The sequence below is a fragment of the Jaculus jaculus genome, chromosome 3, assembly GCF_020740685.1.
Source record: "Jaculus jaculus isolate mJacJac1 chromosome 3, mJacJac1.mat.Y.cur, whole genome shotgun sequence".
NCBI classification, from domain to species: Eukaryota; Metazoa; Chordata; class Mammalia; order Rodentia; family Dipodidae; genus Jaculus; species Jaculus jaculus.
Genome location: NC_059104.1, coordinates 122,924,224 through 122,937,539, shown reverse-complemented (window position 1 = coordinate 122,937,539; position 13,316 = coordinate 122,924,224). Strand labels below are relative to the sequence as shown.

At 43.7% G+C, this 13,316-nt stretch overlaps 1 long non-coding RNA gene across 1 annotated transcript in view; it reads right to left on the bottom strand.

The window, feature by feature from the left end:
* The window catches only part of LOC123459569, a 61,745-nt gene that overhangs the window by 15,083 nt on the left and 33,346 nt on the right, over positions 1-13,316 (bottom strand). Inside the window, exon 2 of the long non-coding RNA XR_006636340.1 lies at positions 4,604-4,680. This is a non-coding gene — a long non-coding RNA (uncharacterized LOC123459569). The remainder of the gene's footprint in view (positions 1-4,603; positions 4,681-13,316) is intronic.

The window sequence follows — 13,316 nt, the reverse complement described above, 5'->3', positions numbered from 1 at the left end:
ATTATAGGCCATTGCCGAGGCCCTTGGTCCCCCCCCCCCCCCCCGGAGCAGAGGGTAAGACCCTATTGCTGAAGACTCCACATACTTAGGCTGCAAGGCCACTGAGAAATCCTGCTGGAGCTAAGCTAATAACCTTATCCATGTAGACCAGCTGACAGAAAGCTGGAAGAAGTTCAATGGGAGAAAGAGAAAACACCAGAGAAGATATTCAACAGTAGACACTGCAAGCCTTATATTTGGCCAGTCAGGCCAAATGAGCCAATGGGTGCAATAGTGGCACATCTGTCATGATGGAAACCAACTGCCCTCTAACTGGACTGCAGGCCCACACCATGGGAGGGAATACATCCCTGATACTGAAAGCTTAAAACAGAGGTAGTCATGAGCCCTAGGTGTGTAATGTCTGCTGCTGTCTGGCTAAATGTATATACTATGCTTATCAAACTGTCCAGTAAGCACTTATCTTTATGTTCATACCCTTATATTAATGCTACTCTCACTTTTGGTAGAGAATCTTCTCTTTTTAGATGGCAGCGACCTTGGGATGACTCAGAAGGCATCATGATGCTGGAAAGAAGGTACAGGAGTGCTCAGTACTGCAATATCTCTATCACACCTTCCAAGGCTCAGGGTCTAATGCGGAAGAGGTGGCAGAAAGAATGTAATAGCCAAAGGAAAGGTAGGACTCCTTACAACGTGCTCCCTCCAGACACAAAATGGCCTGGGTATCCATGACCTCACAGTGTCTGACACTACCTACACAAGACCTTCATAAGAGGAGGAACAGATCAAAACATCAAAGTAAAAGAAAGACTGATTGAGATGGGGAGGGGATATGATGGAGAATGGGGTTTCAAAGGGGAAAGTGGAGAGAGGGAGAGTATTACCATGGGATACTTTTTATAATCATGGAAGTTGTTAATAAAAAAAAAATGGAAAAAAAAATAATAATTTAAAACAAATTCAAAAAAAAAAAAAAGAAAGAAAAGACAAATCTGACCCAGTGATTCCCTATCTAAAGCAGCATTTTATAGCCTGTAGACTATCTAGAGCAGTATTCTATAGCCTATAGACTAAAAGAAGTCAAACCACCTTGCTTAATCCAGTCCCTGGATCTGGATCCTGCCCACCTGCCAGTACTCAAGCCCCAAACCAGCATGTCTCCTACTGTACCCTGGAGCTGCTTGCCATGCATACCTCTGCTCTCCCAACAACTCCTGTTCAGCAATTTCCTATTAAGACCCATCTCAAGGACAGCATGACTTTCTGTTCCCAAGGTAAGTAGCGGCCCCATCTCTTAGGGTCTTGTAGCACCTGGCCATAAGATCATGACACATGTAGGACCTCCTTGTATGGTTTCTCTGGTCACCTTTGCTGTCGCTCATTAGTTATATTGCTTAAGGTCAAAGAACAGCTGTGTTAGTTAAAAGCCATATTACATCAAAACTCCAGCTGGACTCTCCATATTCCCATTAGTTACCTAGAACTGTGAGTATGAGGGATGGGCTATCAGATCAAGACAGAGTTTGCTGATCAGGGGTATGCTGGTGTGTGCATGCCTCTACAAACACACAAAAGAGGAGACACAGTTTGCTGGTCAGGGGTGTCCTGGCATGTGCATGCCTCCACAAACACACGTAAGAGGAAAGTTCAAGGGCAGATAAAACAAACAGTATGCAGGAAGGACAACAGGCTAAAGAGAAAGCTGGGTCCTGATTTCTAGCTTTTTCTTTCTTTTTTATCTGTAGGATGTCAGTCTTTCTTATCGTCAACCTACAATCATTCATGATTTCCTGAGCTAAAATGTTGAACATTTTTATGTCTAAAGTATTTGGGAGGAGGACTACTTGAGGAATAGAAGCTGGTATTATAATTTTATCTGGTTATAGATGTGCTATGAACTTACCAAAGTCCCAAATGAAATAGTGATTCACCTCTGAGTTCTAGGAGTTGATGTTCTGGGGTTTTTAGGAATAGATCACTCAGCGTTGCATTTCCCATAACACAATAGTCATCTTTCCTACACCTTTGAAAGCTTGACAGCTATTTTGTTGCATTTGGAAAATCAAAGTCATTGCAATCTTCTAAGGAAGTCAAGAATGAAAGAGGACAGTATCTCACAAGCTACAAGTTGCCAACACAGTTGTGGAGTCCTAGCCTGTTCTGGAGTCCAGACCCTACAGTCCTTTCCACAGGTCCTGCTGGGCTGACAAGCTCCATCCAAGTGCCTGAGGAAGTCACTAATGAAGTCACTCACTCAGTCAAGTTCTGAGTGGATGAGTGAAACCTGGGACAAAGAGGCATTGTTAAAGATCACTGTAGGGTCAAAGAGACGAGCAGAACAGAAGCAGCAGGGATGCTAGGCAGACAGCTGAAGGGCCTTGACAGTCTCCTCGGCAAACAGTGAGGCTGCCATAGAGGTGGGAGGACAATGGGTTAGTTCAAGACAGCATTGTTAGGCCTTGAAGATTTGGAGGAAGAGAAAGGAGAATATTAAAAGATGACTCTCCAGGTCATACTTTAATGAGATGGAATGGAGGAAGGAGGTCTGGAAAGAATTAAAATATGGACACAGTAAGTCTGACGTATTCATACCACATCCAAATCCAAGTTTTCTAACTGCTAGAAAAGATACAAAAAGAGCTACAGAGCACAGAGGAGTCACAAGAAACAATGGGTACCTGGAGCCAGGGTCACTGGTGGCCTCTTCCTGTCACCTTCCTTCTCAAGATGATGACTACCCTGCCACTTGCCAGCTCAAGGTAGGGTGCAATCAAGGGGGCCAAATTCAACCAGGAGACACAGAGGCTATTGTTATCATCCCCAGTAACACAAGTACCCACTTTCAGGATAAGAAAACAAAAACCTTAACAGTAATATGGGGTTTGCACCATGCCACAACTGCCAGGATGTAGCTCTTGATTTACCAGCATCACTGGAGACCCGCAGATGTCTGACACTGAAGCTTTAAGGAGTCCCCATGTAAGAGTGCTGCTATGTGGTCCTGGGCCCTGTTGCCTACAACCTGGGAGCACCACCCTTTACAGGCTGCAGGTTAGTCCCCTAGGCAGTTGGTAATCCCAGGTGGGATCAGATGCAGAGGGAGCTCTTCCAACAGAAAAGGTGGGAAAGCACAACCTATATCAGAAAACAGTGGTATGTCAATACCATATCCTGCTCTTAAACATATTTGCTTCCTTCTAGACCAGAACCTGGTCTCACTGTGATAAGTCTATTTTCCAATTTCTCCAGCAAAGGACAAATCAAATGTCAGTTACTAATCTGTTTTCTAATTAAAAATTGAGTCTTTTTTCTTTTTCTTTTTTTTTTTTTTTTTTGGAAATTGCATTTAGCTAAACAATTCTACATAGCAATTCTCTGTGCTCTGCCACTTTGACTGATAGGATCATTTGCAATTATTTAAAAGATGAAGAAGAAAACATCATTAGATGTACCAAGATTAAGCTGTTTAGCAGCTTCCAGTTGACTCAGAGAGTAAGACAATGCACATTCATGTAAATAACCTTCCTATATTTAAGTAAACTCTGAAGTGGGGGAGGGAGGTTAAGGCAGTTTCAAAACTGGCTAGAGAGTCTCAGGAGGAAGATACTTGCTGTGCAAGAAAGCTGCTGGGGTGGCAGTAGAATAAGCACCAGGTCTAGAGAACATGAGCTTTCTTCCTTAAAAGGACCCTAAAATGAGTAAAAGACATAGCTCCCAAGTTTCATGGCACAAGCCCTTTGCTTATGTCATCTAAAGGGAAAAATCAAGATCATACCAAACTCTATTCACATTGGCTTTTGGACTTGTAAGCTTGTTTGCCTACTCTGAGAATGAGAAGTTGCCGTCCGTCGAGCCTGCTCTCAGTACTAGTGGCAGAAGAAAACCTGGTGCTGGGTGTGGAATCACCTACAAATCACTCTGCAGCTGTGACAGCTATGGCTGCCATCCCCTGGAGGGCTGGGACAAATCTTCCAAGAGGCTGGTGTCCAAGAAAAGCCATGTGATAAGATGAAGTTCTTTGAGGTATTGCAGTTTGATAAAAGGAACCTGAGGTTAAAGAGATGGCTTAGCTGTTAAGCGCTTGCCTGTGAAGCCTAAGGACCCTGGTTCAAGGCTTGATTCCCTAAGACCCACATTAGCCAGATGCACAAGGGGGCGTACGCATCTGGAGTTCATGTGCAGTGGCTGGAGGCCCTGGCGCATCCACCCATTCTCTCTCTCTTTCTCTCTGTCTGTCGCTCTCAAATAAATAAAATGAACAAAAAAAAATTTTTAAAAAAAGGAACCTGGAGGTGGGTTATGATGCAACTGTTCACGGAAGTTGCCTGGGGGCATATGTGAACAAGGGCAGGGTCAGCCATGCATAACCAAAGGGAGCCCAAAACCTCACCCAGCCTCTCTGTGCAATTCCCCACTCCACAGCAGCCACAAGGAGGCTGAGGCAGGCTGAGGAGTCACTGGATAAAAGGTCTTGGAAGACAAACAGGAAGAAGCTGAACAGAGAGGCAGGGTAAAATTCACATGCACAACTGGACATGTTAAGGAATGGAAGAGAGTAATGTCTCCCCAAGGATGAAATTCCCAAGGAAAGTGTTTTTACCTTTTCTTCAAATTCAAGAACAGCTGCTTCAATAAATTCAGCAATCTGATTTCCAGTCAAGGTGATCTGAGTTACTCCTGTTGAGAAATGAGAAGAGGTGTTAATAGATGCTTGGGGATGGAGGGCTACCTCTCCACAGACCTCTTTCTGGTCCCCCCACCATGATGAGAACAGGACACATGGCTCCCCTCCCTCAAGTGACTTGTAGTGAGGGATGGATGCCTGTGTGCAGTCAGCTGCCCTGCCCCACGACATAGCCCTGACTCAAAGAGCCTCCTGCTCCAGTTTCCAGAGGCTGCTTGAGCTTTACACCCACATTCCTGAGAATCTGCAGCAGCATTCTGCTAATTTACACTGGCATGGGAGCATTTGTGTCCTGCAAGCAATAATCACCATTTAAAAATTAGAGATCAAAAGACATCAAAAGTAAAAGAGAGACTGATTAAGATGGGGAGGGGGTATGATGGAGAGTGGAGTTTCAAAGGGGTAAGTGGGGGAAGGGAGGGTATCGCCATGGGGTATTTTTTATAATCATGGAAGTTGTTAATAAAAAAATTAAAAATTTGGGCTGGAGAGATGGCTTAGCAATTAAGGTGTTTGCATGCAAAGCCAAAGGATCCCGGTTCAACTCTCTAGGACCCACGTAGGGCAGATGCACAAGGGGGCGCACATGTCTGGAGTCTGTTTGCAGTGGCTAGAGGCCCTGGCATGCCCATTCTCTCTCTCTTTCTTTTTCTCCCTCTCTCTCTTCCTCCCTCTCTCTCTTCTTCCCTCTCTCTCTTCCTCTCTCTCTCTCTCTCTCTCTCTCCCTCAAATAAATAAATAAGGGCTGGAGAGATGGCTTAGCGGTTAAGCACTTGCCTGTGAAGCCTAAGGACCCCGGTTTGAGGCTCGGTTCCCCAGGTCCCACGTTAGCCAGATGCACAAGGGGGCGCACGCGTCTGGAGTTCGTTTGCAGAGGCTGGAAGCCCTGGCGCGCCCATTCTCTCTCTCTCCCTCTATCTGTCTTTCTCTCTGTGTCTGACGCTCTAAAAATAAATAAATAAATAAATAAATAAATAAAATATATTTAAAAAATTTTAAAAATTAGAGATCAAGGTCAGGTGTACAAAAGAAAGAAAGAATGGAGCCTAAAGGAACAGAGGCTTTTGAAATAAGATCTTGGGGAAAAAAAAAAAAAATAGATGAGACAGTGAGCTTTAGTTGTTGGATTGGTGAATCAGGAAGAGAACTTCTGTGGGGCTTCAAAACCCAAACTGTAGTCCAGCCTTATACTAAGAAATAACTGGACAATGGCACACCCAGAAGCCATAGGTTGTTACCAGAAAATTTACAGTGCCAGGGATGGGATACTTTCCAGTGAGTTGTTGGCCAGGGAGGTCCCTGATGCCCCCAAAACATTATAGGCCATTACCGAGGCTCTTGTTTTCCCACCAGGAATAGATGGTAAGACACTATTGCTGAAGACTCCATATACTTGGGCTGCAAGGTCACCGAGAAACCCTGCTATAGCTGAGCTGAAAACCTCCTCTGTGTAGACCAGCTGAAAGAAAACTGGAAAAAGTTACACTGCATGCAATTCAATGGGGGAGAGAGAAATCACCAATTGAGATACTTAACAGTGGACAAGCCTTAAATTTGGCCAGCCAACCAAAATGAGACAACAGGTGCAATACTGGCATGTCTGTTATGGGAGAAACCAACTGTTCCCTAATTGGACTGGAGGTCTACTCTACAGGAGGGAATACATGCTATGGTAGCTTGAATATATGGCCCCCAATATATTCAGTGTTTTATTAGTTTGTAGTTTGCATCTGCAGCCACCAGGCTGGAAGTGAGGTGGATCTTAAGGCTGTGGTGGTGAGTTTGAGATTTCAATCTAAAGATAGGCAAAGTATGCCTAGCTGGAGTTCCTGAAGTGTGCTGTGCTGTGTGGCTGTTGGCTTTTAGGCTTATGCTTCTCTCTGTGTATGGTCCTGTGAAAGCAGGCCAGCTTCTTCTGCCATTATGAAACTTCCCCTGGATCCATAAGTTTCAATAAATCCCTTCCTCCATAACTGTGCCTGGTCTGGAAGTTCATCTCAGCGAATCTGGAGCTGTCTACTACACATGCTAATACTGAAAACCTATGACAGGAGTAGTCATGAGCCCTAGGGGTGTAACGTCTACTTGTGTCTGGCTAAATGTATATACTATGCTCACCAAACTGCCCAGTAAGTACTCTTCTTAATGTTTACACTCATATGCTAATGCTACTCTTGCTTTTGGTTAGAGAAGCTTCTCTTTTCAGATGGCGGTGACCTTGGGATGACTCAGAAGGAACCATGGTGCTGAGAAGAAGTGACAGAGAAGTGCTCAGCACTGACATATCTCTATCACACCCTCCAAGGCTCAGGGTCCACTGTGGAAGAGGAAGTGGAAAGAATATAAGAGCCAAAGGAAGGGTAGGACTCCTTACAACATGCTCCTCCAAACACAAAATGGTCTGGATATCCATGACCTCACAGTGCCTGACACTACCTACACAAGACAATCATAATAGAGGAAAAAGATCATGACATCAAAATAAAAGAGAGGCTGATTGAGAGGGGGAGAAGATATGATGGAGAGTGTAGTTTCAAAGGGGAAAGTGGGGGGGAGAGAAGGAATTACCATGGGTTATTATCTATAATTATGAAAACTGTCAATAAAAATTTTTTTAAAAGACAGGCTGGAGAGATGGCTTAGTGATTAAGCACTTGCCTGTGAAGCCTGAGGACCCTGGTTCAAGGCTTGATTCCCCAGGACTCATGTTAGCCAGATGCAAAAGGGGGCACATGCGTCTGGAGTTTGTTTGCAGTGGCTGGAGGCCCTGGCATGCCCATTCTCCCTCTCTCTATCCACCTCTTTCTCTCTCTGTCTGTCACTCTCAAATAAATAAATAAATAAATAAATAAATAATTTTTTAAAGGAAATATCAACCATTCAGAAAACAGAAAATTAAAAAGGGCTCTGCAGAGAAAACATGATCTGAGGCAGTCAGCTGGAGTTAAGTGGGCCAAGATTCATGGGTAGTTGGCTTACTGACTTCCATATACCCTGGCTTCTGGGCCCAATGAGCAGCTCTGCACACTGGGGTTTCCTGGAACTTCAGCTTATACTGGTAGGTGGAGAATGGGACCGGAACACTAGCTAGCCTACAGAACAAGACCAAGGACAGCTCTGCTGTCTGCTTACCCTGCTCCCCCACTGTAAGCAGCAGAGGCCCAGCCACACCCTCTGGGCCTCTCTCCCAGCCTCAGTTCCATCAGCCACAAAACAACGTAGAAGACTCGTGGAGCTCTGAGGAGGGACTCAAGCGAGTGCTGCCCACCAACTCCTTTCTGTCAGTCGTGCCCAGGTTAATGCAGACATGAAGACTAGCAGCTATTCTAGCAATACAAGATGGGCCCTGATCAGTGGCACTGCAGATTGCAGACTGGTATGAGCTGCTTGTGACTTTCAAAACAACCAACTACAGAATAAATGACTTCCACCCACAGAGTTTTATTCTCTCACAGACCTGGAGGCCAGAAGTCAAAAAATCAAAGAGAAGCTCTTCTTGCCCATCTCAGTCCTGTGGCTCTGGGCATTTCTTGGCCTGTGGCTATATTATCCTCATCTCTGACCCCGTCTTTCCATTGACTTATCCCACTTATATGAGACCAGGTGAGATGGCATTTAGGGATTTCTGACTAATACAAGCTGATCTCATTTTAAATCCCTTACTTAATCCCATCCACAATAATAATAATAATAATAATATTTTTTTTTTGAAAAAACCTACACAAGACCATTATAATAGAAGGAAAAGACAATGACATCAAAATAAAAGACAGACTGCTTAAGACGGGGAGGGGATATGATGGAAAGTGGAGTTGTGAAGGGGAAAGTGGGGGGAGGGAATCATAGTGGTTTATTGTCTATAATTATGGAAGTTGTCAATAAAAATTTGAAAAAAATTTAAAAAATGCATTTTTTCCCTCTTAAAATTTTTTTGTTTAGTTTTATTTATTTATTTGAGACTGACAGACAGAGAAGAGGAGAGAGAGAGAGAATGGGCACGCCAGGGCTTCCAGCCACTGTAAACAAACTCCAGACACGTGTGCCCTCTTGTGCATCTGGCTAACGTGGGTCCTGGGGAATCGCACCTCGAACCGGGGTCCTTAGGCTTCACAGGCAAGCGCTTAACCACTAAGCCATCTCTCCAGCCCTGTTTTCCTCTTGAACTCATATTTACAGGTTTTAGAGATCAGAACATGAATCCGTCATTGAGGCTAGCACTCAGCCCACAACTGGTTTGGATATTACTGAATTCCTGTATGACAAACTGTATGTGTATTTACTGTACATTAATATCAGTTCGCCTCCAGGAAAAAGACAACCCCACCCTGGTTTCCAGATAGCCTGAGCAACACTGATACACACCACACAACTCTGATCTGTAGAGTCATGTTCAGTTCTCTGCCCTTCCTCTACAACCCCGAGGCCAGCATGAGGCTGGGCCAGACTGAACTGGGCACACTTAGACCAGGAAAGTAGGCAGGTGGCATTCTGCTAATTGGTCCCTAGTTTATTCAGCAAGGCAAGAGCTACCCTTATTCACTCTTCATCTGGGCCTCACAAGGCTTATCTGCAAACTGACTAAATTGATCAATTTCTGTTCAACTGTGCCTCCCTCACACCATCGAAAACTTTAAAGCCCCAAATGTCTGACTCAGAAAACAAAACAAACAAAAAAAAAACAGAAACTATATACCAAAACCCACATGTTCTTTCCTCCAGCACACCTCCCCACTAACCTCACAAACACTCAGGAGGTTTCTAGCCTTCCAAAAAGAACTGCAAAGGTACTTGTAGATTTTGCAAAGCAAGAATTTCATTTTGCAAGCCGGCCGCATGCCTTTAATCCCAGCACTTGGGAGGCAGAGGTAGGAGGATTGCCATGAGTTCAAGGCCACCCTGAGACTGCATAGTGAATTCCAGGTCAGCCTGGGATACAGCAAGACCCTACCTTGAAAGAAAAAAAAAAAGAATTTCATCTTGCAATGGGTCTTGCCACAGTCCTCCTTGCTAAAGGAGTATTCAAGACCCTTTGCCAAATTCCAGATCAGCCTTAAAGGGCAAACTATGTCCAGGTACATGTGAACACTTAAAAAGATGGAACAGACAGGGCCACACTATAACAGGTGCTCTTATCAGTACTGCTCTGCTAAGGGGAACATAGCAAGCACGAGCCTTCCCAAACGTAGCTCAATGTGTTCTGATTAAGTGGCTGAAACTGCACACATCCTACGATGTCCCAACTCCATTTCCTGAGTTCTACATTAGGGAAAATCTGAAATAAAACAAAACAATGTTCAAAGATCCATGATAGTGTTATATATGAGATTTAAAAATTAGAAAGACACTTTGCCAACAGAAGGAAATTATTAGATAAATGGTAGTAGATTCAAAAATCTAATGCAGCAATTAAAATCACATTTTACATGGAATTTTTAACAAAGACAGCTATACTAACAGTTAATCCTTAAGTGGGCCAAGCACTAACTTAAACTTTTTTTTTGTTTTTTTTTTTGGTTTTTCGAAGTAGGGTCTCATTCTGGTCCATGCTGAGGAATTAACTATGTAGTCTCAGGGTGGCCTCGAACTCACTGCAATCCTCCTACCTCTGTTTCCCCAGTACTAGGACTAAAGGCATGCACCACCATGCCCAGCTTTACCCTAAACTTTTAAAAGAATGCTCATAGATAGGTATACATGTACATATACATATGCATATGTATGTATATGTACATACACACACACACACACACACATATATTCATATATTCCCTCCCCTCTTGATTGTTTTAATAACTCAGGGAAGCAGATGTATTTATTCTAACTACACAATTGGAAAATGAAGGGGCTGAGAGTCCAGATACTTGATTAGGGTCATAAGAAATGGCTAGGAATTTGCACCCACACAGTCTAGTTTGGAGCCCACACTCATAAGCCCTCCAGCAGGCTGTACAATAGCCCCCAAATTGTCAGGTCCTGACATGAAGCTTCTAAGTGTAACCTGACATGGAAAACTGGTCTTTGTAGATGTACGAACAGCCTTGAGCTCAAGGCAAGCTCAAGGCCAGCCAAAGCAACTTAGTGAGACCTTATCTTATAACTTAAAAAAATAAAAATAAAAAAGGGAGGGGACAGATATCAGAAAAAGAGTAATTGCCTAGTATGTAGAAAGCATAAAAATAACCTTGAAGCCAGGTATGGTGGCACACGCCTTTATTCCCAGCACTCAGGAGGCAAAGGTAGGAGGATCGCCATGAGTTTGAGGCCACCCTGAGACTACATAGTGAATTCCAGGTCAGCCTGAACTACAGCGAGACCCTGCCTCGGAAAAAAAAAAAAATAACCTTGAGATGGAAAATTAATTTTGATTAACTGGATGGCACCTAAGTCATCATGAGTTTCTATTAGAGGGAGATATCACACACATACACACATGTGTGCACAAACAGGGAGTCAGAGACTAGAGTGACAGGGCCACATACCAAGAAATACCATAGCTCTCAGAAACAGGGAGGAGAAGGGACAGACCCTCTAAAGTTGTCAAGGGAGCAAAGTCTTGCCTATACCTTGATTTTGGATTTCTGGTCTCTAGAATTGTGAGGGGAGAAGTGTGTGTTGTTTTAAGCTACTTGTTCATAGAAAGTAGTTATAGTAGCTACTGAAAATCCATGCAAACTCCTATCTGATGTTGCAAACAATGAAGAAGTATCCATGCACAAAATGAAAAAATAGAAATCAAAATTTATACATAGTGATCTTAAGTATGCTTTCAAATATATGCAAATACAACACAATGTTTGTAATGATTATCTCTGAATATAAATATGGGCAATTTTAAGCACTGTGCTTTTGGATATTTTTCCAATTTCTATAATTAGTTGAATTACTTTCACAAAAGTTATTTTTCAATAGCAATTCATATTTCTGCTATTCTAACTCAATCACAAAGATTAGAAGTCAAGAAATCTGAAGCTCCCTGATAATAATCTTAGTTCAATCTTCAACTAACACCTGAAAAAGCAGCAACACCACTCACACTTTTCTGAGTGACTCTCTTCCGCCTGTCTCTTGAAACTATTAGTTTTCAGATTCTGGCAGAAGTATGATATAGCAGAAGTTCCTGGGATGGGAACTGCTTTCCTGTCTGTCTATCCACACATGTGGACAAGGGCAGGAGGGTGACTTTCATTCATTCCTACAACTCATCCAACCAGAGGTCCATGGCCCAGTGTCCACACCATAAACAAAAAGCAGGAGTTTAAACACATAAATGCCGGGCTGGAGAGATGGCTTAGCGGTTAAGCGCTTGCCTGTGAAGCCTAAGGACCCCAGTTCGAGGCTCGGTTCCCCAGGTCCCACATTAGCCAGATGCACAAAGGGGCACACGCATCTGGCACGCCCATTCTCTCTCTCTCCCTCTATCTGTCTTTCTCTCTGTGTCTGTCACTCTCAAATAAATAAATAAATAAAAATATTTTAAAAAAAACACATAAATGCTTGGTTTCACTGTGAGCAAATAATCTTACACGGGTTCTGACTGCATGACTATTCTGTTACAACTCCTGCTAGGCAGCCATAACACTGAAGACCAACTTCACTGTATCAAAACATCCTTTGACTCAACATATCCATAGAATGTGTTAACACTTCCCCAGTGTGTGGGCAGTATGGGACCAAAATGCACAGCAGGACACGTTTTCCCAATTTTCATTTCACTTTGAGCTGACACAAAAGGGAGGAGTCACTAGTCCCCTTCAACCAGTGGCCAGCCCAGGCTCCAGAATACTCAATGAATGTCCCTTGGTTTCAGTCCACCAAGACAGCTCAAGGAAATGACGCACCGAGGAACAAAGCACAATGACCTACAGTCCAGGTTTTCCTCAGCATATTTACACACCATTCAATTGGACAGTGAGTACATCTACTCACGCCAGGCCCTTAGCAGCATACACTCCACACGCTACACAGACAATGATCCAGTTGGGCAGACAGCTGATGCTATCTTCATGGGTCATTTGGATCAAGGGATGCCAGCAACAGTGTAGAGAAGAAGACCAAGATGGGCTTGGCAGAGCTGTTAAAATGGGCCAGGGGTTAAGTATATAGCTCAAGTGAGAGTGCTTGCTTAGCAGGCAGGAGCCTCTGGGTTCAATGCCCAGCACCACATAAACCAGGCATGGTGGCATTAGCATCATGTCAGCAGTTGGAAAGTAGAGGCAGGAGGGTCAGAAGTTAAGGCTATCCTCAGCTACATATGGAATTCAAGGTCAGTCTGGGATATATGAGACCCTTTTTCAAAAGAACAAAAAATGGGGTGGGGGCAACTACAACCAAATCATTTAGCACAGTTTATCTTTCTATAAGCCACTCCTATAGCACTGGCATTGATGGGTATCTGTATCTGTACTGCTCACTTACCAATCATGATACTAGCACCTAGTGGTGTCTAACTTTACAGGGTACTCATCAAATATGTGAGATGTGGGGGCTGGAGAAATGGCTTAGCAGTTAAGGTGCTTGCCTGTGAAGCCTAAGGATCCAGTTCTCCAGTACCTAGTAAGCCAGATGCACAAGGGCACATGGGTCTGAAGTTCATTTCAGTGGCCGGAGGCCCTAGCTCACCCATTCTCTC